Below are 24,699 nucleotides of genomic sequence, written 5' to 3'. Positions count from 1 at the left end.
GTAGTTTGGAGAAGAGGAGACTGAGGGGTGACCTTATTAGTGTCTATAAATATATAAAGGGGGAATGTCACGAGGATGGAGCCAGGCTCTACTCAGTGGCAAACAATGATAGGACAAGGGGTAATGGGTACAAACTGGAACACAAGAGGTTCCACTTAAACTTGAGAAGGAACTTCTTCTCAGTGAGGGTGACGGAACACTGGAACAGGCTGCCCAGGGAGGTTGTGGAGTCTCCTTCCCTGGAGACATTCAAAGCCCGCCTGGACACATTCCGGTGTAACATTATCTAGGTGTTCCTGCTCCGGCAGGGGGATTGGACTAGATGATCTTTTGAGGTCCCTTCCAATCTCTAGCATACTGTGATACTGTAAACATATGCTCAGTATTGTTCACACCTTAGCCAACCCTTTTATTTATTTATTAATAAACAGAATAACTACATAAATACACACCAGACTGCAATCCATTGACCACAGGACTCTCAACCTTTTAGATTTTCAAATTAGACCAAAGGGGACCTACTAGATCTGCTTAAGCAGCAGAAAGCCTACAAGTAAGCTCTTGTATGTGTGGCAATTCTACAGTCGAAACCCCTGACTTTATTGCCTATCTCAAAATTTTCTTCATTTGAGAGGCTGAGGGGAAAGGGTATTTAAAGCTGGTGATCTACATCTCACAGTTTGAGTTTGTCTCTAATAATAACAGAAGCTTCACCTACCTTCTGTTGAAGCAAGAGACTCTTGTCACAGCTCACCAATTGCTGAAAACAGTCTGTTATTTTGTCAAGTTTTATAATCAGTTCTTTTTAGCTTTATAAAGCAGTCTCCAGTTTAGTGTCTTCTATAAATCAAGTGCCTCCATCTTTCAAATTTTAATTGCCAAAATAGTGAGAACAGCTCTCTTTTAAGTAGATGGAAAGTAAACTAAATCTGTTTTTAACACCTTAGTTTAGCGGTTCCCATAAGTGAAATGTCACCTGGCTACTTGAGAGGGAAAAGATACCAATTTCAGTGACTGCCTGCATCATGTGTTTTCTTCACCCTTGTTTGATAATATATTTAGTATTACTGAAGAGTAAACTTGATAAACTACATTTCTGAGTCTTTATATCCTTTTGAGTTTCAAAGAAACAAGTTAATAAATTATTTTAAAGAAAAAAATACAATTCAGGGTTACTTAAGAACAATTACAAGTATGTACAACAGTATTACCCAGATTGTGAAGACTGTCAAAAGTTCTGAAGACTTACAGGAAATAGGGTATTTCCCAGATGCGCTGTTGTTTAAAGCAGTAGGCCTGATGCTGAAATCACAATTAATATCCTAGATCAAACTGTAAAACCAGATTTAAAAGTAAAGATTATTTGGCTCCTAGTGTTTATTTGGGGTATCAAATAACAATAGAAATACAGACACATTTAATTAAGGCTGAAAAAGAATTAATGTCATTGGCATTGACACGGAGTCCTTTGTTACATTAACAATAATGTAGCAGAGATCCACTCTCTATTCCAAAATCATCACTCTATTGTACTGGCCAGAAGCACAATTATAACACTAAGGACACATATTAGTTAAAAATTAGGAATTAATTCTTCATTACCAAGATTTTCCAGATTTTTGTCCACAGGACACAGTCCTATGAGATGCAGTACAACAGCAGGAAATGATGGGGCCTATACTGGGGGCAAAGAGGCATGGAGGTGCAAATATATAAAAAGTTCATCTGGGACACTGCAGAGTAAGATTTCCAAATATTTTTTAAAACTGTTGTTTTGAAATCATTCCAGTTCACTGTTCAAAATATGCCAGAAGCTGCATGGAAACCCATGAAAGCCCAAAAGAGGAACTGAATCTACAAGCCTTGTTGAATTGGAGCTATTTTGTGCCTTGAAGAGGTTGAATTGCACTGTAAAGGAAAGGCATTATGTCCTATTCAGGTAATTTCTGTTAGGATGAGGGAGTTGGACCTTAGAAAAGAAGCACATCCCCAGATGAGTTAGCACGTAAAAGGAAGGCATAAGGACATAACATCTTCACTGAGTCAGCTGAAGGACCAGCTGCTCAGTATCTCGAAGAAAGAATATGAAGAGACGCTTTGGTGAGCAGTGCAAGAAAGAGGAATTGTGCCTTCCAGGGAATATTTTCCCAGCTTCCTAACATTCTCAGAGGTTTATATGTAGACTTGGAAGCTTCTTTAAAGTTGCTCCCTATTTAACAGCCACCGAAGCACCTCTTATCCCTGAACTATATGACTTTTTTTAAATCCATTTCTATTTTTGGCCCCCAAGAAAACCCTGCAGATTCTACAATTTAACTTAGATTTTTACAACCATTTATTTGTTTGAAATCCACTATTCAAAAAAATCATTGTGTGCCACAAGTTGTTTTGCTGTGACAAATACTGAACAATTCTGCCCTATTCATCCGATCTGTGCAATCTGTGACTTCAATAATCTTGTTTTAGTCAATCTTAATCACTTCTTTCCCAAATTCCTCTCTAATTTCAAGTCAGTTTTGTCTCTTCCCATATGATGTACTTCAAAGTCTCTGATCACTCTTACCATCCTTTATTGCTTTTCTACACCTTTTCTGAAGTAGGGAAAGAGAACTGCCAGATTCAAATCTGAGTGTACGATGGATCTCTACAGACATAGGGATGTTTTGGGTGTTTTTGTTCACAAATTCTTTCTTAATATTCCCCAACATTCTGGGGTTTCGATCACTGTTGAACATTGAGCAGATGATATAAAGTTGCTGATGATAATAGAATCTAAAACTGATTTCAGACTGTTGCAATGACAGGAAAATAAACCAGCAGATATAATTTCGTGTTCATATTATTTTGCATGATAAATGCAAAATTACATTAAAAATAAGAAGTGACTACCTATATAACCAAATGTACTTTTGATATTACTAATCAGGAATAAGATTGTGAAATTACTTTGTAGGTCCTGAGAGATTCTAAAGATAAACTCCCTCCACAGTGACAAATGATCCCATATCCCTATTCCTATGGCTACCTTTTAAGTGTCTTATTAGATATCCCATAATGATCTCATTTCTTTAATGACATTAAGTGTTTAGCTCAGGCATTTGTGAAAAAGTTTATGGATATCTGAATAGAGACTACTGTCCAGATCAGAGAGATGGTTAGTGACTCTTTCAAATAAAAAAACAGCTCATTGTTTACCTCTACAGAAGAGAATCATGTATAGATATTAACCTACTACACATATGCTATCTATATATATATATATATATATACTAAGCATATTTCCTGATGAGTCATTGGGGCAGAAGTCAGACTAGCCATCCATTTCCAATATTCAGTCACCACTACAGACCATTCTGAAATTAGTGCTTCTGATAGTTATGAAAAGAGGCTGATTAGACAAATGTAGCAGAGACAACCACTCCTACCTAAGTTCCTTTAAAACACTTGAATGAGTATCATCAAGCCTGGGTAATGTAAATTTTATTGATTCAATCTGAAAACTCTTCTACTCATAGAATCACAGAATGGTTTGGGTTGGAAGGCAACTTAGAGATCATCAATTCCAACTCTCCTGCCATGGGCAGGGACACCCTCCGCTAGACCAGGCTGCTCAAAGCCCTGTCTAACCTGGCCTATTGCATCTTCAGTTTGAGACAATAGCTCCATAAAGATTATACTCGATGGGAAACCTGCAAAAATTACTTCCTCAGTAGTGAACACTGAGGAAGTTCATTACTTCCTCACTAATACAATAAGCCATTCATATATTCTACTATGCCCTTGCTGCTGTTCTTACTGTTATTTCTTAGTCTTTCTCCTCTTATACCTTAATCATTTATCTGCTGCACAGTCTCTGGCAAATCTCCATGAGTGGCTACTGACTTGTTTTCTCAGGAAAGCCTTCAATTCCCCCAGGTTCAATGAGATCTCTAAAATAAATCGTGATGCAATTTCAGTTTGCATTCAAATGAGAACACAGAGTACCTCTTACACCTTGAACAGTAATTCACACCTTTGCAAGGTGAATGTAAAATATGACCATCCTTACTAATTACTACAAAGGGAGGAAGACAGTGGAGAATGAGCTCCATGAGATTCATACTGTGCCTATGAAATTTTACAATTATATGCCATTTTGCACTGAAATGCTACTGTGATGTCCAAAAAGAATTCTCAAATGATTTCCTGCAAATGGGGGGGCTCCTTAGTACCAGTTAATGGAAATTTTTGTACAATTTATGCTTACAATGTCTATGGTAATGTGGTGATCTCTTGGGATATAGAGCAATGTTTTCGGGTGATGAAAAATTTTATAACCCAGTTGTTTCATCTATGAACAGGGAACAGAATAAAACCTTCAAAGGCAAGAGTCAAATAACAATTTATAGATTTGCTCTTCTGTACTGGGCAGTCAAAAATGCCTTTTTAAAAGGTGACTTTTTTATATCCAGAAATACTTGGTGGGAAGGATACAGCTAAAGTCTAACTGCAAAGTCTTACTTATGTTAGAAAACAGGGGTTACCTGAATATGGGGGAAAGGACAGAACATTTTCTCTTTTCTACTTTTCTGATATTTAATGAGAGTTAAACCAAGGTTATCCTACAGCAACTCTGAATTGTGAATAAAGAGCAAAAGGAGAGGATGATTCTTCAAGATTTCACGTTGTGATCAGAATATTATTAGGGTTGAATACGACAGCTCTCCAGAATTATATTATACTGTAGTTCAAAAAACATAGATGAGATCCTGACAAATCAGAGGAATCAAACAAAAAAGCAAGATACATTCTTGAACAAGAATGCGTTACTCTTCTGATCTCCAGTACAGGGGTTGGATTAGGCTATCATTTTGCAATAAATTAATTTCTATCAATGAAGCTGAGGAAGACATCAAACAGAAAGCTTTAAAAGCATATGTTGGAAGTCTCAAGATGCAGTTATGGTGTTTGGCAATGAAGAGACAATGAAGATACTTTTCAGGAAGGTCTTTTTTATCATATCTCTGGTTCAAATTTCAGGTTTTTCTTTCTTCTTTTTTCCTCTTCTCCTTTTTCATTTTACTGAAGTCATGTTCAACATTCATAATACAATACTCAACCTACCACTAAAGGGTCCACTTAGTATCTCAAAGCTAACAAGTAACTTTGGAACAGGCTCTTGTCACAGAGAAAGGAAGGAGGTGAAATAACAGCATCTACAGCACTTTCATCCAGGGCATTTACCAAAGAAGGTAAAAAACCCTGCACAGAGGGATGGAGATCTTCCAGAGACCAAACAACATGGCTTTGAAGGAGATGCAGATTATAATGCAGATGCTCTCTAGTTCCTATCTCAAGTGCTTTACTGCTGTGGTGATCCAAGAAGTATAATTTGATGTAATACTATGTCTATCTACCATAAGACAAGAGGAGCCTACCAACTGGAACAAAGGCAGGAATGCAGGATAAAGTCCAGAAGAAAGATATTTCTATATTAAAATTATTTGCTATACCTATATTCTCTAATACTATATATTTCATAAAAAAACAGATTTTGCTATTTTATAAGTGTGCTGTAATTGCTAGACAGTATTACATGTCAAAGGGGAATATAGCCTACACATAGGGTTTAAAGTAGGTATTGTCTGTTAATAATCACCAAATTCTTCTATGCTTTAAGCATATTTCTCCATGCTACAATAGTTTATTCTTTGAACAGAGATGGAAAGTTCAACAAGTACGTTTAAATTAGTAACATTAACCATTTCTGAAGTTAGTATTGGTGACTTCTATGCATTTACATTTTAGGTTATCATTCACTGCTGGTCCACAATCAGAATTTTCCAAAACTCGGTAAAGAGAAGTGCAAAAGAATTGGTCTCGCAACATAAACAGTGCTCAAACAATCCCACTGTATTCAGTGTCTTCTAAGGATTATTTCTGCCCTTTTATGTTGAATTTACAGAAAGCAAGCACACGTTAGTATAGATGAGACTTCTTAACCCAGCCTAGCTGAGTTCTCTACTAATCTGAAGTTGTGACTGGCACACAATCACACATGGGAGCTTTTGTTATCCAATCAGTTAGTAAATTTTCCATTAACCACAAATATAGCCAAGATTCTCAGTCTTAGCCTTTGTCGTGGTTTAAGTCCAGTCTGAAAAAACAGGTAGCCCCCCCCCCCCCCCCCGCTTCCTTCCCCTGCTCCCAGAGGGATGGGGAGGAGAATCAAAGGAATGTAACTCCCACAGGCTGAGATAAGAACAGTAACTAAGGTATAACACAAACCACTACTGCTACCACCAATAATAATAATGATAAAGGAAATAACAAGGGAAGAGAATGCAACGGCTCACCACCCCCCTACCGATACACAGCCCGACCTGAGCAGTGATGTAGCCCTTCCAGGTAACTGCTCCCAGTTCTACATCCTGGGCATGACGTGCTGTGCTATGGAATACCCCTTTGGCTAGTTTGGGTCAGGTGTCCTGTCTCTGGTTCCTCCCAGCTTCCCCTCCTCCCTGGCAGAGCATGAGACTCGGAAAGTCCTTGGTCAGAGTAAACATTCTGACCAGCAACTAAAAACACTGGTGTTGTCAGCGTTGTTCCCAGGCTGAAAGTCAAAAACACAGCACTGCACCAGCTACTAAGGAGGAGAAAAATGACTGCTCCTGCTGAACCCAGGACAGTCTTATACAAGGTTTAGGTGTTTTCACACAACAGACCTACAACTGTTGAATGTTGCCTCAAATGTGTATGTAGCACTGCTACACACGTGGTGACAGTCACGAAACACACACGGTGCTAAATTGCAGCCATTCCTCCCTGTACCTATGATCAGTACACGGACTCCTAGAGCTGGAGAGAACCTGTGGCTCTGGGATGCAAACAGGCAAGATGAGATACCAGCATCAGGACTCTGATTGTATTAACAGGCCTTAATGGTCCTCATCAGCCTCACCTGGGCCTTCACCCACAATCTCTTCCCACAGCACAGAATGAGTAAACAGATAGGTAAAGCTGTAATTGTGAGCATCACACTGAATGTCAGACATGCCTGAGATAGCTAAATCTGATTAACTGGTGGCCTACTTGTTATGCACTAAAATGAGGAATAAACCTGTAAATGCCAGGTTGCTCTCAGATTCTAATACTTTCATGCTGTAAGGGTTTATGCTCTCCCTTCTTTCAGTCTCTTGCTCCTTATGCTCCAAGAACCCAACCCTTCCTTAAGACGCCCACTCTACCATGCAGTTTTTGCTTAATTAATGCACAGTTTGCTCATCTCTCTCATCTTTTCTCCTTTAGCTATGTCAGATATACATACTGTAAAACATGTAGTGTAACTTCTTGAATGAAGAATCTAGTTGCTATGGTTCAGTTTGAAAACCGTTAGCTAACAAGGTCTACTGCTCGCTGAAGTAAGAGCTCTGCTAGGAGACCCCTGTTGCTGTTTTCTGATATATAGAATTTCTACAACAGAGCACATCAAACTCAAAAGTGACTGCAATGTTAGGTCAGCTCTTGCGTGTGAGCTTCCTAAATTAAAACTATAATAAATAGAAAGGGATGAAAGTGCTGTAGATACTGATATTTCACCTCCTTCCTTTCTGTGTGACAAGAGCCTGTTCCAAAAATCATATTAGAACTTTTAACTGTTACCCATCTTACACAGAAAGATGTCAAGTCTTTGATCCTCCAGTGCCTTGTAAAATTTTCAAATCCCTAACCTCTCACTAAATGCCAGTGAACATTTCCAACTGGAAACACAGCACAATGCTGGGTAAAAAGTGAAACTCCAAGTTACACAGCATTACTGCAGATGGCTGTGGGTACAAGTGTCCTTCAGCACGCATTGTGTGCATCACCATTTTCTGACCCATCTGGAGAAACCCAAAATGAATAGCACTGAACACTAGCAGATATTTTTGAGAATAGTGGCCAAAACTATATCCATTATTTTGGGTGAGTAATCACTTCCTAGTGATTCATAGTGTGTGAAAACTACTGTAACAGCTATTGATCTGAGTCCTGCAGCTTATTACAAGCTATACCTGCTCTTCCTTTAGCCTATATTAGGTAGCAGAGGTAACCAGAAACCTATTTTCTTACTCTGCTCTTGATCTACTCGACAAAAAAAGTCTCTATCAACATCAGAATAGGATTGGCCACCAGATGTCACCCATCTCCTATTAGCATCCTCTAAATCTGCGAATGCAGGCTTGGGAAAACACTATTCTCCAGAAGCTATGCTAAATAGAGACTGTCTCGCCACTAAAAAAAATATAGTTACCTCGTTACAAAACTATATTATCTTCCTCTGCTCAAATGGCTCCAAAACACTGAAGCTCTAGTAGTTTATAGAGTCTGTTTTTGAGACAACCTAAGAAGTAGATGAACACCCAACAACTCCTGGCACAAATACCTGTCTCTAACACTCAGGAAAATGTTAGCTGATGTAATGCGTCCACCCAGTGCAGCCAAAACCACAACTGCTACCAAAGACAAGATCCGCGCCTAGCCTTGTGCAATGTCGAGACTGGGGGCAAGCCCGGGGAAGGCAGGCGAGAGCTGTTAAGGAACCTGTTTCAGGTCAGCCAGCGCTCTTCAAGCCATTACCTATCTAGCTCTGCTTCCAGGGTCTCTGCTTGACAAGCCCCTCAGCACCGTGAGGCGGCAGCGTCGGCTTCCCCGGCCGCTCCGCAGCGGGATCCTCAAGGCCTGAGCAGGGCCCACCGCTCCGATGGAACATCGACCCTTCAGCCGGACACCGGCCAGCGTGAGACGAAAATGTCCCGCTCTTTGGAGGGCGAGGCCGTGACTGAGGAGAGCCGAAGCATCACCCCACCAGCACCCCCTGAACGGCTCGCTCCCCACACTTACGACAGCGCGCAGCGGCTGCGCATGAGCGGCTGTGCTCATACCCGTTTGCGGGCGCATTCTCTTCACACCCGCGGCGGCAGCCGCCGCCACCCCCCGCGCGCTCCGACGCTAGGCAGGCACTTTCCAGACGCTCCCTCGCTCTGCGCGACCTGTGACCGGCGCTTCCGGCCGGGCGGCCGGCGGGGCTGGTTGTTCGCGCCTGCTCCCCGTTCTGCGCGGCTGCCAGCCGCCGCCTGCACTCGGGCGGGTGCTGCTGCGCCGTGCTGCGGCCCTGCTCGCGGCTGGCAGTTTGCAGACGCTCCCTTGCGCCCGCCCGCCCGCCTCCAGGTGGCCCGGCCCCCACAGCGGGCGCGGCAGGCGGCAGCCGCCCCTCGGCCCGCGCCGGCCCCCGCCGAGGACCATGGGCGGTGCGCTTTTCCCGGCGCGGGGTGCTGCGCACGGGCGGCGCCGGAGAAGGTGAGGCAGAGAGGGGTTGTGAGTAGTGGGGGACCGGTGCCATGCCCAGCCCAGCCGTGGGGGGTCGCAGCTGCCGCTGCCCCCCCTCAGGCCGCTGCGGCTCCTCAGGCCGTGAGGGAGAGCGGTCTCCTGAGCCCTTCGTCGTGTCTGCCTCATCTGTGCGGGGCGGGGGTCGCCCCTTATCGCCGGGACCGGCCCGGATCAGGGGAGTCGCCTGCCCGGGCGTCGCGGGGAGCTGCGAGGCGGGGCCGGCTGTGGGCGCTGGTGCGGAACGGGAGGGAGGCAGGAAGGGGGGGTCGCCGAGGCAACCGCTTCGGTGTGGCCGGGCCCGTGCTTGCAGCGGCCCGGCCGCCCCCGTCACCTTGCGTAACGACCTTCCGCGCCCGGCGTGGTGGGGAGTGACTCCGCGGGCGGCTACCCCCGAATGCAGCAGGGGCCTGGGAGGCGTCTGCGGAGGGGGCGCGGCCCCGGGAGCCCGGTGGTGGCTGCCCGCAGTTTAAGAGGGCGGGCGAGCCTCTGAGGGAAGTGCGGGTGGCAAGCGCTGCCGTGGATGGAGGATGAATCTCCAGCGAAAGTATGTTGAGATCTTCCCCTTGCGATACGATTTACAAGCTTTCGGTTCTACCCGATGCTGGTTTTGTTTCCTTTTCAGACTTCGTAAGCGTCTAGGAAGTGAATCATAAAAATGTTCCTGAAAACTGGCATCTCTGTGCCAGTTGTGCTTTGGTCTGCCATGCCTGCTACTTTCTTTTTGCCGAAGGTGTTGAGCTCTAGATTGGACAAAACAGTGCTCTTCATTTGTCAGGTTCAGTATTTCTTGCATATCAGCATCATCTTGTGGTTTATCATAGGGGTTTATCGTTCTGTGAAGAGCAGTGACTGATCTGATGCGATTGCATAGGTGTGTGGACCTACATTAAAGAGGAATTTTGGGGGCCTGTTTCATTGTCTCCCTTGAGTTTTAGCAACTATTTAAGGTAAACTTACTTTTAAATATATCTAGGAGGAAAATAAATGTCACTCAGTTTTGAGAGACTGAATCTAGGTGGAGGCTTTCATTACTGTTAACATAGGGAGTGTAGGTTCCATCTTTTTCCAGCTACAGTATAATCCCAGTCTCATCTTTTGAGTGCATATTTTTGTTTCTGCCATTGTGGTCAGTAAACTTCAGAGAATTAATTCTTAATTGTTATATTAGGTCTTGATACATCAATGTCTCTTGATAACTACAGCAATAATAGAATATTCTTTAAATGAAGACACACTCTTTGAGATTCATGTTGTTCTAGTATATTTGTCTAAAAAAATCTTTGTCACCTTGTCCCCGTGAAATAGTATGATAGGTTTTTCAACAGCATGACTCGTAATCCTAAATACAGGAATGAATTTTTGATTTAGTGCAGAGCAAGTGCTTTATCTCAGCTAACAGCCTTGTGCGTAGAAAATGCAAGTAGGGAGGTGGGAGTGTCTGGTACTGTATCTGTTAATCTTTGTCCTCAGGAGGACAGAATTCAGAGTTGTTTACAGGCTAGGGTTATATATATCTTTACTCCCAAATCAACGAGGTGATCCCAGTTCCTTGAAAATACTTTTGCTGTTTCATAAAAGACCAAAAAGCTTTCAGAAAAGGAGGAACCAGTTAGTTCTTGTTATTTATAATTGAAACCATTTTGCCTAGGGACACTGAGTCCAATTTAGTCTGAATGGGTGATTTACACTTTTCCTTCTTCATTTCTGTGTAATGACTGTTCTTCATGAGAAACTCTGTTTACTGCAACACCCACAGTTGACATAATTATTGGTGGCTGTACCAAGCCTAACAGTAGAAAAAAAAAAAACCTTGCTTTTTCTTTTCTTTCTTTTTTTTTTTTTTTTTCTTTTCTTTCTTTCCTGGTGGTTTTCTTACGTATAAGGTGACTTTCATCACTGCTTTCAACCCTTTACTTCTATGAGATGATGTAGGGAACAGTTTACTCCTAAATTGGCTCATGGAGCAGTATTTTAGCAAAACGAATGTCTGTTTTTCATAATTCAATGTGCACAGTCCTTTTTCTGTTGCTCTTATGTAGAATATGGATTTATTTTGTACAAGCTGTATAAGGATTAAATAAGAACACATGCTTCCTCTTTTCTGGGTGACAAATTTATCTTGCTGTCCAGGAAGAAGGCAGCTTATACAGCCTTGACTGAAAAGATGCTAAAAGGCGAAGTGACTGAATATAAGAAGATCAGGTTCTTTAAGCTCCCAAAACTAAACTGCCTGAGCAGCCAGCAGCTCTGGGTGCAAAGCATCTAAAATCCTTTAATATGTTTCATGAAGTAGAATCTGGTAAAATAATGAAGTATTCTGAATTCCTAAAATTACTTTGAATAAAGACAGTTGCTCTCCAATTTGAAGTCATCTCTTTCCAGCTAGAAGATTCCTTTCCTCTCCCTTGCTTAAAAAAAACAACTTTATGCCATTTACTTCTATGCTTGAGGTAATATGTAGAATTTTACTAACACTATTAATTTCCCTTAAAGTTTTAATTTTTTTCAGTTTTGATCACAATGGTTTTGGCATTGTATGCCACTGTCATCTAACAAGTTCACTCTGCTTTTGCTTCTTTTTAATGAAATGGCTTAGTATTCAGCTTTATTCCTCAACTTGGCTCTAAAATTTTAATAGAAATTCGAGAACATTTGGCATTCACAGCCCTTCACTGATATAGTAACTTGATTATTAGTTATGTGGTAGGTGTTTTGAAGGTTTATTTGAATGCAGTGTTCATGTTTTGAGCAGATTGAGAGTCAGAGAATGGGAGAATTAGTTCAGTTTTATTGATAAGTGATAAGGGGGACTTGGTGGCAAATATTTGCCAACAGATTGTCTGACTCCGTGTATGTTTAGTCTCTTAAATAGATGGTGGAAAGAAATACAGTATGGTAAATGTCAGAAAAGCTAGGTTCTGATAGTGTTTTCATTTATATCACATTATTCCCAAAGTGTCTGCAAAACTCTTCTGGTTAGCCTGGTTTGGAACCAGCGCACTATTCCAGCAGCAACTGTTGGTAATGAACGTCAGAAGCATCTGCTGAAGGAAATGAACATGCTGCACACAGCTAATCATCTGTGAATCTGATGAGTGGAAACTCTTTGAGGAATCAAGTAGTTTAGCTATTACTGCATCTTCAGTTTAAAAAATTCTTAACTGATTGGACTAAATTAAGGTCATCCTTTATTCCACTTTTGCTGAGATAGTATTTATGCATCTCTGTGTTTCATATACCACATGGTTTCATATACCACATGTGCACATAAACTTAAACAAAAAAAAAAAAAAACAACCCAAATTAACCCTAAAACCCCTTTTGTCTTCCATATTTGAGAATAAAAAGTGGAATTTTATATTGGTCTCTGTGTATGTGTGCACACTCAAACCCTCTTGTTTTCTCCCTTAGCCTCCTGTTGCTGGCAAACATTGTAGAAGCTGTAAAGGCTTCATTATCTGTTTCACTTTAATTTCTTGAAAAGCCCAGACCTGTAATATAGTGAAGTATAAGTTCTGTGAGGAATAAGTCTCTTTCAGATTATGTTTTGATAGTGGTTTAATTTCCAAAACTTCTGACTCATCTTCTATCAAACTTCTTGTTTATGTGAATCAATAACTCATGGCTACAAAGAGAAGGTAACTAGAGTTTTATACAAATTTACATTAGTTCATTAAAGGGTTTTGGATTTTGACATAGGTTCTATTTAATTGGGTGGTATTTGAGGAGAAGCCATCTCAGTGGTAGAGAATTGGTAACACAAATGCTGACACAGCTTCCCAGAGGTGAGGCAGCAGGTTTTTGTGACAGTGCTAGCTTTTATCAGGGCTTATTCTTCTATTCAAACTGGAATAGTTCATCTGTCTAGAGGTGAATTTGTGGGCTTTTGTTCATGCTGTTCAACAAGAAAAAGTCTTGCCTGCTTTAATCAGGTGAATCCTGGAAGCCCAAGGTCTATGCATGCACCCAGGCCAGGGCATAGCTCCTTTGAGGAACTTCTGTTAAAATTAATGACATTTTCGTATGTCTGTGGCAGCTTGTGTAGTAGGGAAGCACCACAGTGGAAGAACAGAGAGGAGAAAATTAGTTTGGGGTACAGGGATTCCCTCTTAGAGTGCTCTAAGCAGCAAAGTCCTTTTCATGAGGAGAGCTTAAGTCAGTGCTGTGGTTCATTTGATTTATTATTTATGGTTTGTAAGAGTTAAGAATCCTGTGATCCTGGCCCTTTGAGTCTCACAAGGTCTTATTCCTGTTAGCTAACTATATTTCTTCATACATCCCACAGGCATTTCAAGCTATTTAACCTTGATTATTAGTCTAATGTATTGGTGTTTGTCTTACTGATTTTTGTATCCCGATTTTTATATCCTGATAAAAGCTGTTGAAAGCTATCAACCACCTCTTTCGACCTTGTTTTTCTAGACAAAAGGATTTAAGGGTATTTGTCACTTACAAGTAGCAGGCATAACATGATTTTACTTTTGGGGACTGTTGCTACTGGGTCATGTAGTTTGTATATACATTGTTGCTATATAACGTATTACTTCTGGTTACATTTTCCTAGAATAGTTTTATAGCTAAAACCTTTTCTTCACTTTTGTTAGAGTTAGGTAATGAAGTTTATTGCTGTTTCCATTGCATGTTAAGGTTGTGTTCCTCCCTTCCCTAGGAAACAGAGAGTATACATGACTGGTACAGCGTTTTATATAACCTGTATTGAGGTCCTGGCAAAGCATTTTGAGATAGCTACTAATCAAGTAATAGATTACATATTAGGAAAAATTTCTTCCCCGAAAGGGTTGTCGAGCACTAGAACAGGTTGCCCAGGGAAGTGGTGGAGTCACCGTCCCTGGAGGTATTTGGAAGAATCAAAGATCTTAAAGGCCTTTTTCAACATAAATGATTCTATGATCTGAAATTGTCATAAAAGGTACAAGCTACAGTGAGTTACTGTTCTTGCTGAAGGTTATATTTTAGGATCTTGATGGTTTTTGGACATGTGACATCTCAAGTTACTGAGCTTTTGGACTTTCCCACATTATGTGATTGTCTTCTTGTCTGCAATATGTGTGACTAAAGTGGATTAATGCATTCTTACAGAAGGTCATTGTTAATACAAAGGTATCTTCGTATATTCACTGAGACAGTAGTTCTCTTGGATTTAAAATGCTGTGTCATATCCTTCTCCTCTTTTATTCTTCTTTTGCTCCCCTCCCTTGTGCTTTATCTGTGTTTGTTTGTTTTCTGCAGAGAGCTAATACTGTTCAATTTATTGTGTAAATGCAATTTTTGGAAGTTTCCCTTGAGCTCTGCAGAGCATGACCGTAGTATGCATGTGATATACCTGGAAGATAATTTCAAGTATTAAGGACCCATGTAAACAAACTTTCTCTGCTATTATGTCTTTTATTGTGTGTGTGTAAAATGTGTTTTGTTTGAAAATGGTCTATCTGAAATGTTTTTTCATTAGTCACATAAAACTTGCATACATAGGATAATGAGTTAAGAAAAATATACACAGATCCTATGTTCAGTGAATTTAAACACTGATATGGTACTCATAGCAAAAATCTTTGAACTAATCATCTACCTTCTAACAAGCTTTTGAATAACTTTGCTGAGACTTACTTGATAGGTCCTGTTCAAGTACAGTTTGAGCAGCAATTTAGTTTTTAATTTTGTAGATTAAGAAAAGTGAAAACACTAGCTTTAAGTTACTCTTGAGAAAGTTCCATGCTGTACTGTTAGACCTCTGTATCAGAAGTCAGTACTTTTTCTGAAAAGCTTGTTGTTTTTCAAAAAAAAAAACCAAACAGCAAACCCAAAACCCCAACCCAAACCGCAACAGCAAAAACCTCCCAAAGCCCCTCAAAACCTAGAATGAGTGTGAGGAATGTTTCTAACATGGTAGTTATCCAGGTTTGACATTGTTTATCCATTCTGTACCAAGACATTGTAGCATGATTGTTTTGAATGCTGAATGAAACTGGTTGCATGACCTAACTGTACAATGAAAGTCCTGCACTCTTTCAGTGCACTGTAGTGTGAAGGCTATTTCTGCCTAAAAAGAAATGCTTCAAGTACTAATGCCTCTAAAATACTGCTCCAGGTAACATGAACTGTGAAATAGTCTGCCTTTCCAATGCTGGCTTGAATTGCCCATTTCTCGCTGAATGTAATTAAAGCTTGCTGGTTTTAATAAAATAGTGATAAATACAGAAAACATAGGATCTGTCTAGAAGCATTCAGCAAACAATGGCAACCAGATCACCATCACCTTTAGATTCTTTCTGTCTTGCTTATGGTATGAATTGTATATTAAAATGGGCTCCCTTTTTCTGAAGGGAGTATGGGAGTATTACCTTGCTATGTCTGTCTTTGTTTACCTGGAGAGTCTGAGCCACCTGGCAAAGGAGCTTTCACACTGAAAATAAGAGAAACTAAGCAGACATATATTTCATGTCTAGGAAAAACCTGAAATGTTCTTAGCATGGAAGCTTTCACACCTGTTTGGCAAACTCCTGCTGTAAAGAAGCTTGCCCATGGTGTTCTCTGTAGGTACTAATAGGTAGTATATGGATGCAAACTTTCCTACCTACTTCATACACACACACATAGAGTGTATGCACGCACACAAACACTAAAAATCCCAACAGAACATAATCAAGACACAGCTCCAAAACCCTCTAGAATCTTGGCATTCAAAACACTCTTAATCCTGACAAAAATGCATTTGGCTAATGATAGATATATGGTGGATTCAGAGACTATTTGGGCAGGATGAGAGACTGCAAAATGAATGGCTACTTCTTGGGTAGTAAAAAGACGCTTAAAAACACAAGCGGGAAAGCAGCTCAAGGCACCAATTTGATGCTCAGGTTGCGGAGATCTTACAGGCATACTTGCAAGTAGTGAGGAGGAGTGTGTTGATGGAATTTAAGGTAGAAAATGTTAAAATACATACCTCTATTGCAGACTGTGAAGATTCCAGAGAGATCAGGAAAAAATCTGAAAAAATTTGGAAGCCTGAACAAAATGAATTGTTTGAGAGAGGCTTTTGAAGAACTCAAACCGTTTATCTGGAAGTCAAACTGCATTTAGAAATTGAGCTTTAAATTTAAATAGACATGCACTCAAAGTAGAATATCTAATGGTTTTCTTTCTCCTTATATTTAAGAATTCTCACTCCTGTATTTCAGAAGGATTTTGTCAGTAAACTCAGTATTTGTGTTTCCTGATTTGACAGAACAGGAAAGGGATGTGGAACACAAATATTTATCAGTCTTTACCACTCAGACTTCAACCTAGGTTGCACGGGGTATGTAACCAGATTATTAAAGCTATATTACTACAATCAGTTCCTTAGCACATTGATTTGGTTTTGTAAGTTCTTGTAAAATTGAACAGTTTTCTTCCCTGTATTTCTCTCCATGAAATGCAGTTTCTCAGTCAGTACTATTGATCCTCCAAGAACATAGTGAAATGAAGTATCATTCTGTTTACGCTTAACATCCTTTCGTGTTATGCAGCTACTTTTCTTTTACTAGATTGGAAAAAAAAACATGCAGGGTGAGAATGTTGCAAATGCTTCCAGTGGTTTTTCTACTCAAGCTAACAGCTATTTTACTATTGATAATGTCAACCAGTTCTGAATATTTAGTCTGATTTTAGGAGCTTGTAGTCAAGTTAAATGGATATGTTATGGTTATATCTTAAAATGAAATAGTAGATTGTTATCCCTAATAGATATTTTCTTAGATACCAGTTGAGTTTGTTTATAAATCAGTTATAGAGAACAGCATTTTTCTTTGTGTTGGTATATCTTCTCTTGAAAGAGGAATATAAACCATACTCATTATAGATAAGATAATAGTCTGTAGATCTTGTTGAAATACTCTCCCAGACTTTTTCAGTAGCTTGGCAGTCAAGTTCAAGAAATTGGATAGTCAGTAAAATCAAAACTTGTGTCTTTTTTAATGATGTGAGAAATGAAACTGAGTTGCATGAGTGTTTGGAAAGGCGATTTGACAAAGCAATTTCACATATGTCTGAATCTGGATTTCAGTGGTTTGAGGCTTCTGGGGAAGCTTATCAATTTCACTTTATGGCCCCAGTTGTCAAATCTTTGTGATGTCTCTATTTACTCTCTCTGGGTTTTGGACTGATAACCTTATAGGACTACACATGATTCCATTCAAGAAAAGGCTACAGTAACTTTCAGCTAACCTGTGTCACCAGAATTTTCACCAAGGTAAGTTAAAGAATATTTTGAGCAAGGAAAAACTTCAGGCTGGAAGATGATTAGGGATTTGGCCTCTTTGCTGGAGTCCATTGCAAATTGCTGCTTACTAGCAGCTGAGAGGAAGTTCTGTGAAAACTGTTCTTGCCCACTGGAAGTTTGGAATTTCAGTTCAGTAGTTGATTCATGCTGGCTGCTGAATGTCCAGGGACTGAGCAGTGGTCACAATGCTGTTGATATGTTACCAGCAGCGATTCAGTGTGCAAGAGGCCTGTACTGAAAGGAGTGGATTGTTGTCATGATGTAATGAGAGTTTAATTGCAGTGGGTAAAGCTCTGTACCAGTGTAAAAGGTATATTGGTGTTTACTTAAGCTGTTTTTAGGTTGATGCTATTCAAGTCTCTGGCTCTGCATATTGAAACTAGTCCAATGAGGCCCAAGTGTGCACTTAAACTTTCCTTTGAGAGCTGTACTGGCTGATACAGAGCAAAAGCTTCTAACAGGTTTAGCTTCTGTTCAGCTTCTAATAAAGTCCTTGCGCCTTGATTCATTTCCTGGTGTAGTTTCTGTATGTATCAGTTGTGTAGCTTGCGCACTGTCTAATGTTACAGAAGAATATCAGTATTAAGCTACTTAAAAACATGTTTAAGAACAGTTTCTTACATACTGGGATACTGGCATGCATGTGGCCACATCTAGAGCAAAGAAAACAGTCTTAAAAAAAAATTCTTTTTAATAAAGCTGTGCTTGAAAAATAGTATTATATTTTAAATACATAGAGAAAACTGTTTTACATAAATTTTGCATTTCTTAGACCTAAAAACGAGGGGTTAGATGGAGATCTGAAGAATCCAACTTCTCATTATTTAGGGCTTAAAAAAAAGTAAATTAGCAGAGGCTTTTTTTCTCTGCCTTGGAAGCACACGTTTTCTACATCCCATGTACTTGAACAATTGATTTTGGTTTTTTTTTCCCATCCACCTGTAGTACTGTTCTGTTCGAATTGCCTTGCTCTCTATTTTGACTGTTCCTTTTGCCTCAGGTCTTGTTTTATACCCTTGAGTTTTGTTCCCATTGGGTATAGCAATCTCAAATTCTGTTGCTCAACTGATAATCTGGTACATCAGGATATGGTGTTCAGAATACTCTGCGTAACTAAGTGGTCTTCTAACGTGGTTTTATAATTTGTAGTAGAATCATAGAATAGATGGGGTTGGAAAGGACCTTAAGATCATCTAGTTCCAACACCCCTGCCATGGGCAGGGACATTTCACAATAACCATGTCACCCAAGGCTCTGTCCAACCTTGAACACTGCCAGGGATGAAGCATTCACAACTTCCTTGGCAAACCATTCCAGTGCCTCTTCACTCTTACAGTAAAGAGCTTGCTCCTTATATCCAATCTAAATTTCCCCTGTTTCAGTTTTAACTGATTACCCCTTGTCCTGTCACTGCAGTCCCTAATGAATCCTTCCCCAGCATCCTTATAGGCTCCCGTCAGATACTGGAAGGCTTCTATGAGGTCTCCACGCAGCCTTCTCTTCTCCAGGCTGAACAGCCCCAACTTTCTCAGCCTGTCTTCATAAAGGTGCTCCAGTCCCCTGATCACCCTTGTGGCCCTCCCCTGGATTTATTCCAACAGTTCCATGTCCTTTTTATGTTGAAGATGCCAGAACTGTACACAGTGCTCCAAGTGAGGTCTCACGAGGGCAGAGTAGAGGGGCAGGATCACCTCCTTCGACCTGCTGGTCACGCTTCTTTTGATGCAGCCCAGGATACGGTTGGCTTTCTGGTAGTGCTGTGGCTGTAAATGGCTTTATGGCATTTGTCTGTTCATGTTTCAGCATGACAGCACTCCCTGCGTGTCTTCAACTTTTAACCATATAGGCTAGACAGGGAGGTTGGAGAGGGATAAAGATGCTGCTTTCAGTGACAGTACTGGCTTGGGGTGTTTGAACATAAACCTAATCTAGAAGATTGTGTTCTTATTGCTTCTTAAAATGTTAGGTTAACAGAGGGTTAATACTCTATCCAGGAGGCCAAATGGCCCCACTTTTATCTAGCAAATTAATGTGTGGTTTGGTTTATTTCCTAAAAGACTGTATGTAAGTATTATCAATATATATTTTTGTTTGTTTATCCAAATTGGGGGCAAAATCTCTTTCTCACTGTATAATTTTCTGATCTACAACTCTGAATTTACACTATTGATTTTTGCTTTGTATTACGAAGTTTTTTGATGAAGGTTTATTCTTGCCCTTTCAGAAGCTACAGAGTATTTTTGAATATGTCAGCTGCCTTATTCTTTAAATAACTAAAATTTGACATTCCATTAAAAAGGTTGCTTTTGCAGCATTGTATTTTGACAGAAATTACTCTAGGAACCTTACAGGGCTCAGTATGTCCACCTCTGTACTATGGGCATCAAGCCTATTGCTCAGGATAAAAATGTTTGCTCAGGCCACAGAAATTCAGGATTAAAACATTCTTGTTGCTTATTTTGTACTGACCAGCTCTGTCATCCTTGTGTTTGACAAATGGAGGAAGAAATCTGTCAAATGTTATTAAGTCTTTTTGTTTGTTTTTTTGTTTTTTTTTTGCTATTTATTGTCTCTTGGCTTGTGTGCCAAGTGCACTGCTGACTGTTCCCCATTTCATTAGTGTTAAGGTCTTTATTTCCATATAAAAATTATTTGTGATCTCACATAAAGTAAACTAGTATTTGAGTTGTAAAACTGATCAAAATATATATATATAAAAAGAAAAAAAAAGAGAGAGAAAGAAGTGTTAAAAATTCTCCAGAATACTGTGTCACAGGTTTCAGGGGCTTGGTCATACTTTTCTTTCCATCTTGGCTTGTGCCTGTCTCCTTCCTTCCTTATTCTGTGTAATTTGAAGCATGTTTTCTTTGTTACAGCTATTTAATTATTTCTTTTACCACTGCTTCTGCGGTTCCACATTCTAAAAGGATGAAGGACTAATCATGTTGTGCTGTCTTTTCATTTGGCCTTCAGAAGCTATGCAGGCAGCATATGCATTTTCTGTTCTGCTCAGCACTGGAAACAGTATTCCACTAGACTGCAGATTTCAGTGAATATAATATCTTATCCAGCAGATGTATTAAAATTCTGCTATGTCTCATTTCTAAGTAGGCTTATTTTGGGCAATTTTTTTTTTGTTTTTGTTGGTCAAGCTGAATTTCAGTTATTTGTGGGAAGGGTTCTGGGTGTACTCTGCTGTGCTTGAAAAAAAGCAAAATCTCCTTTTTAATTCAGTCTTCTGAATGGCTTCTGCCTTTTTTCCTCCAAACATCTCATCTTCAATTATGAGATTTCACCATATGGCTTGAAATTTTTTCACACACATTACACTTAAGCTTTACCTCGTATGTTCTTTCCCATCCCTGATAGTGTACTTCTGAAATTCTCTCATGTTTGTGTAACCTGTTTCTTTATTAAATAATTTAGGAAATATCCTTATTTCCAGAACTCATTGACTTCTAGAACTGGACTAAACCAGAACGCCTCGTCGTGCCGCACCCAGCAAACCTGGATGGATTTTTCTGTACAATTAAGATGAAGTTGATGAAGCTTCTTAATGGCATATGTGCAGTTGTGCTAAGTCTTTATTGTAATCGGCTAGTAATAGACTCAAGATGAGCTAGAACCTTACTCTTGGATTGCTCACCACCTAATTATCAAAACGGATGATTTCAGACAAAGATTGCATGCCTTCAGTTAATCTTGCATCTTTTTCACATCAGTAACTCTTTCGCACAGATCCTTCATTTCGTCTTTTATTTGGCTTTTTCAACTGATCTCAAAAAACTGTTATGATTGAGGCCATTCTTACTGAAGGTCTGACTCTTTGCCCATGTTGCCAAAGCTTTGAATCTACAGAAAATGAAAGTAGTATGAAGAGGTGGGTAATTGCTGAGTGTTCTGTAGTTTGTCTGGAACTGCAGATTTTTTTCTCCTAGGGGTTATTTGCATCAGAATTGACTTCCATATTTTTGCTAATATATGCAATATGTTATTGCAGAAACAGATATAGCTTGGGTATTCTCAACTTTTGTATAGGAATCCCCCCCCGAAAGCCAGTCAGGATGAACAAATGAAAATATTATGGAGAAAATGTAAGTTTGCTACTTTAAATTGTCTCAGTGGTCTGTTAGAATGTTGAAAAGCTGAGCACATCAGGGTGTCAAATAAATCTGAATTTAGCCAACTTTTTAAATACTATCTTCTGAAATGTCTGGAAAATCCATGCTAGCTATTGTCTTTTTGTAATTAAGCTGCTGCTTCTGTGAGGTGGCTTTTTTGAGTCCCTCTTTGAATTTTCATTGTATACTGACTTTAAGTGTCTAACATGAAACTGTGAATGTCATAGAACCTAGATCCTTACAGTCATGAAGCAGTAGTTGGCATTGTTAATTTGTTTTGGGGTTTGTTTTGTTTTTTTATTTTATTTTTTTTTTTAAAGTAAATGAAAGAGAAATCCTTCCAATTCTAAAGAGTCGTACAGAATGATAGGTGAAAGAATACCTGGTGGTAGTGGTGGTGAGGTTCTTAAGGAGTCATTAAATTAACTGGTCAGGTAATGCTTTCTTGAAGGTAAAGCAGAATTGAGTATGAAGAGCCAGAGCAATGCAGTTAATGGGAGGGAGGTTAGAAGTTAAATGAAACCTTACCTTTATAAAAAACAACTTAGTTGCTCAACTGTCTTGAAGATCAGGTATTTTCTCAAGTTTGAAAAAATACATGGAAGTCACTCAAGAGTCATATGCCAAAATAACTGTATGCAATAATAATTTTGAATTTAAACAGATATAATGGAATTACAGAATAGTTAGGGTTGGAAAGGACCTTAAGATCATCTAGTTCCAAACCCCCTGCCATGGGCAGGGACCTTTCATGCTAAACCATGTCACCCAAGGCCCTGTCCAACCTGGCCTTGAACACCATCAGGGATGGAGCATTCACAACTTTCTTGGGCACCCCACCCTTACAATAAAGAACTTCCTCCTTGTATCCAATCTTAACTTCCCCTAAGTTTTAACCCGTTACCCCTTGTCCTACCATTGCAGTCCCTAATGAAGAGTCCCTCCCCAGCATCCTTATAAACCCCCTTTAGATACTGGAAGGCTGCTATGATGTCTCCATGCAGCCTTCCCTTCTCCAGGCTGAGCAGCCCCAACTTTCTCAGCCTGCCTTCATAGGGGAGATGCTCCAGTCCCCTGATCATCCTCGTGGCCCTCCTGTGGACTTGTTCCAGAAGTTCCATGTCCTTTTTTTGTTGAGGACACCAGAACTGCACACAATGCTCCAAGTGAGGTCTTACGAGGGCAGAGGGGCAGGATCACCTCCTTGGACCTGCTGGTCATGCTCCTTTTGATGCAGCCCAGGATACAGTTGGCTTTCTGGGCTGCGAGCGCACACTGAAGCCAGCTCATGTTCAGTTTCCCATCAACCAACACCCCCAAGTCCTTCTCCGCAGGGCTGCTCTGAATCTCCCCTCCCCTCCCAGCCTGTAGCTGTGCCTGGGATTGCTGTGACCCAGGTGTAGGACCTTGCACTTGGCATGGTTAAACTTCATGAGGTTGGCATCAGCTCACCTCACAAGCATGTCAAAGTCCCTCTGGATGGCATTCCTTCCCTCCAGCATATCAACCAAACCACACAGCTTGGTGTCATTGGCAGACTTGCTGGAGGGCGCACTCAATCCCACTGTCCATGTCAGCGACAAAGATGTTGAACAAGACCGGTCCCAACACTGATCCCTGTGGGGCACCACTCGTTACTGGTCTCCAGCTGGACATTGAGCCATTGACCACAACTCTTTGTGTGTGGCCATCCAGCCAGTTCTTTATCCACCGAGTGATCCATCCATCAAATTGTTGTCTCTTCAATTTAGAGACAAGGATTTTGTGTGGGAAAATATAAAAGCATAGACGTGATTTTCAAAGCAGTCTTAAGGTATAAACTTCAAGTCATGTTAGGACCCTAACTGTAGGGTCCTAACTCTAAGATGCATCTTTTCTCAAAACAGCAGCCTAAGTTGAAGTAAAGCGTGGAAGCTATTGAGTGATACGAAGCTTTAGACAGAAATGTCATATCCCTCTGAAATACAGAGGGAACTGCTAAAAAAAATATATTCTTTCTTTTGTCAGGTTATTAGAATAAACAGTTCTCCTCTTTTAAGACCAGATCTAATGAACTTGAGTGACCGACTATGGTTGGGTTTTGTCTCCTCCCCCCTTCTATTTAGTGGTACTGTTATACTCTGCATGCACATGGCTCCAATACAGTTTTATCTACTTTTTGCAGTGGAACACAGGTGTAAGCCAGTAGGCTAAAATATGATACAGTGGTAGATGTTGGATCTTCATTGTCATAGCTTACAAAGCAAATGGACTGCCCTGGGTGTTGAAATATTCTAAGTTAATGCCTTACATAGTTATATGCAGGTAATCTGTCAAATCCTGGCTGTTATAAAGATAAATAAACATAGCCCAGTGATACAGAGTTTAAAAGAGAAAGGCTTTTTATACTGAGTTATCTTTTAAAGATGCGTTTGCCAGAAAACTTACCCATTGGATAGAAAGGAATGAATATTTTCATAGTATTAGAAAATCTGTTCTTCTGTCTCTTTACCTGTCTTTTTCTCTTCATTAGCTATGACTAAACAGTAAAGAAATCCATTCAGCTGTGGTAGTATCAATATAGTGGTCTTTCTTTTTCTTTCTGCTAGTATTACAGTAGTGTTTCAAGAACATTTAAATTCTGCTCAAAGCTCTAAGTGATCTTTTTGGCAGCCTTATGTGCATTTACATTAACTGCTGGGTTGTAATAGTTTTCAAATGGATTATCTTAAAGTGAATTTCTTTTTTTGATACATATTTTAGATGAGTATTTATGTCTTAGAGTTGGGGCTTTATTTCAATTCTTGTGCTTTTACCTAGCTAACGTTAAGTTGGTTCTAGGAAGATACTTCCTCGTGCGAGCTTGGAGAATGAATGCTGAACCTGGCCTGGAGGTTCAAAAGAAAATCAGCAGGTAGAGATAATGACACTGGGCTTGTACCTTTGATGCAAAGTGTTTCATCTGATTAA

At 40.1% G+C, this 24,699-nt stretch overlaps 3 protein-coding genes across 4 annotated transcripts in view; 1 reads left to right on the top strand and 2 right to left on the bottom strand.

Annotated features, from left to right (window-relative positions):
• NCKAP5 (NCK associated protein 5) overlaps positions 1-8,953 on the bottom strand; it is a 530,111-nt gene extending 521,158 nt beyond the window's left edge. The window contains exon 1 of the mRNA XM_062605646.1: positions 8,863-8,953. The gene's annotated coding sequence lies outside the window, so the exon portion shown is untranslated. The remainder of the gene's footprint in view (positions 1-8,862) is intronic.
• ZRANB3 (zinc finger RANBP2-type containing 3) overlaps positions 1-24,699 on the bottom strand; it is a 494,211-nt gene that overhangs the window by 75,106 nt on the left and 394,406 nt on the right. The window lies entirely within an intron of this gene.
• The window catches only part of MGAT5 (alpha-1,6-mannosylglycoprotein 6-beta-N-acetylglucosaminyltransferase), a 129,300-nt gene continuing 113,757 nt past the window's right edge, over positions 9,157-24,699 (top strand). The window contains exon 1 of one of the 2 annotated variants that reach the window (XM_062606009.1): positions 9,157-9,318. The gene's annotated coding sequence lies outside the window, so the exon portion shown is untranslated. Of the gene's footprint in view, positions 9,319-24,570; positions 24,644-24,699 lie in introns of those variants that run through there. The other variant, XM_062606014.1, reaches the window with a different exon arrangement.

This window comes from Pezoporus occidentalis, unplaced genomic scaffold (assembly GCF_034315485.1).
Source record: "Pezoporus occidentalis ecotype Australia unplaced genomic scaffold, CSIRO_AGI_Poc_V1 ctg12, whole genome shotgun sequence".
In the NCBI taxonomy this organism is placed as follows: Eukaryota; Metazoa; Chordata; class Aves; order Psittaciformes; family Psittacidae; genus Pezoporus; species Pezoporus occidentalis.
Note: the sequence above shows the minus strand (reverse complement) of the source record. Positions and strands in the feature narration are given on the sequence as shown.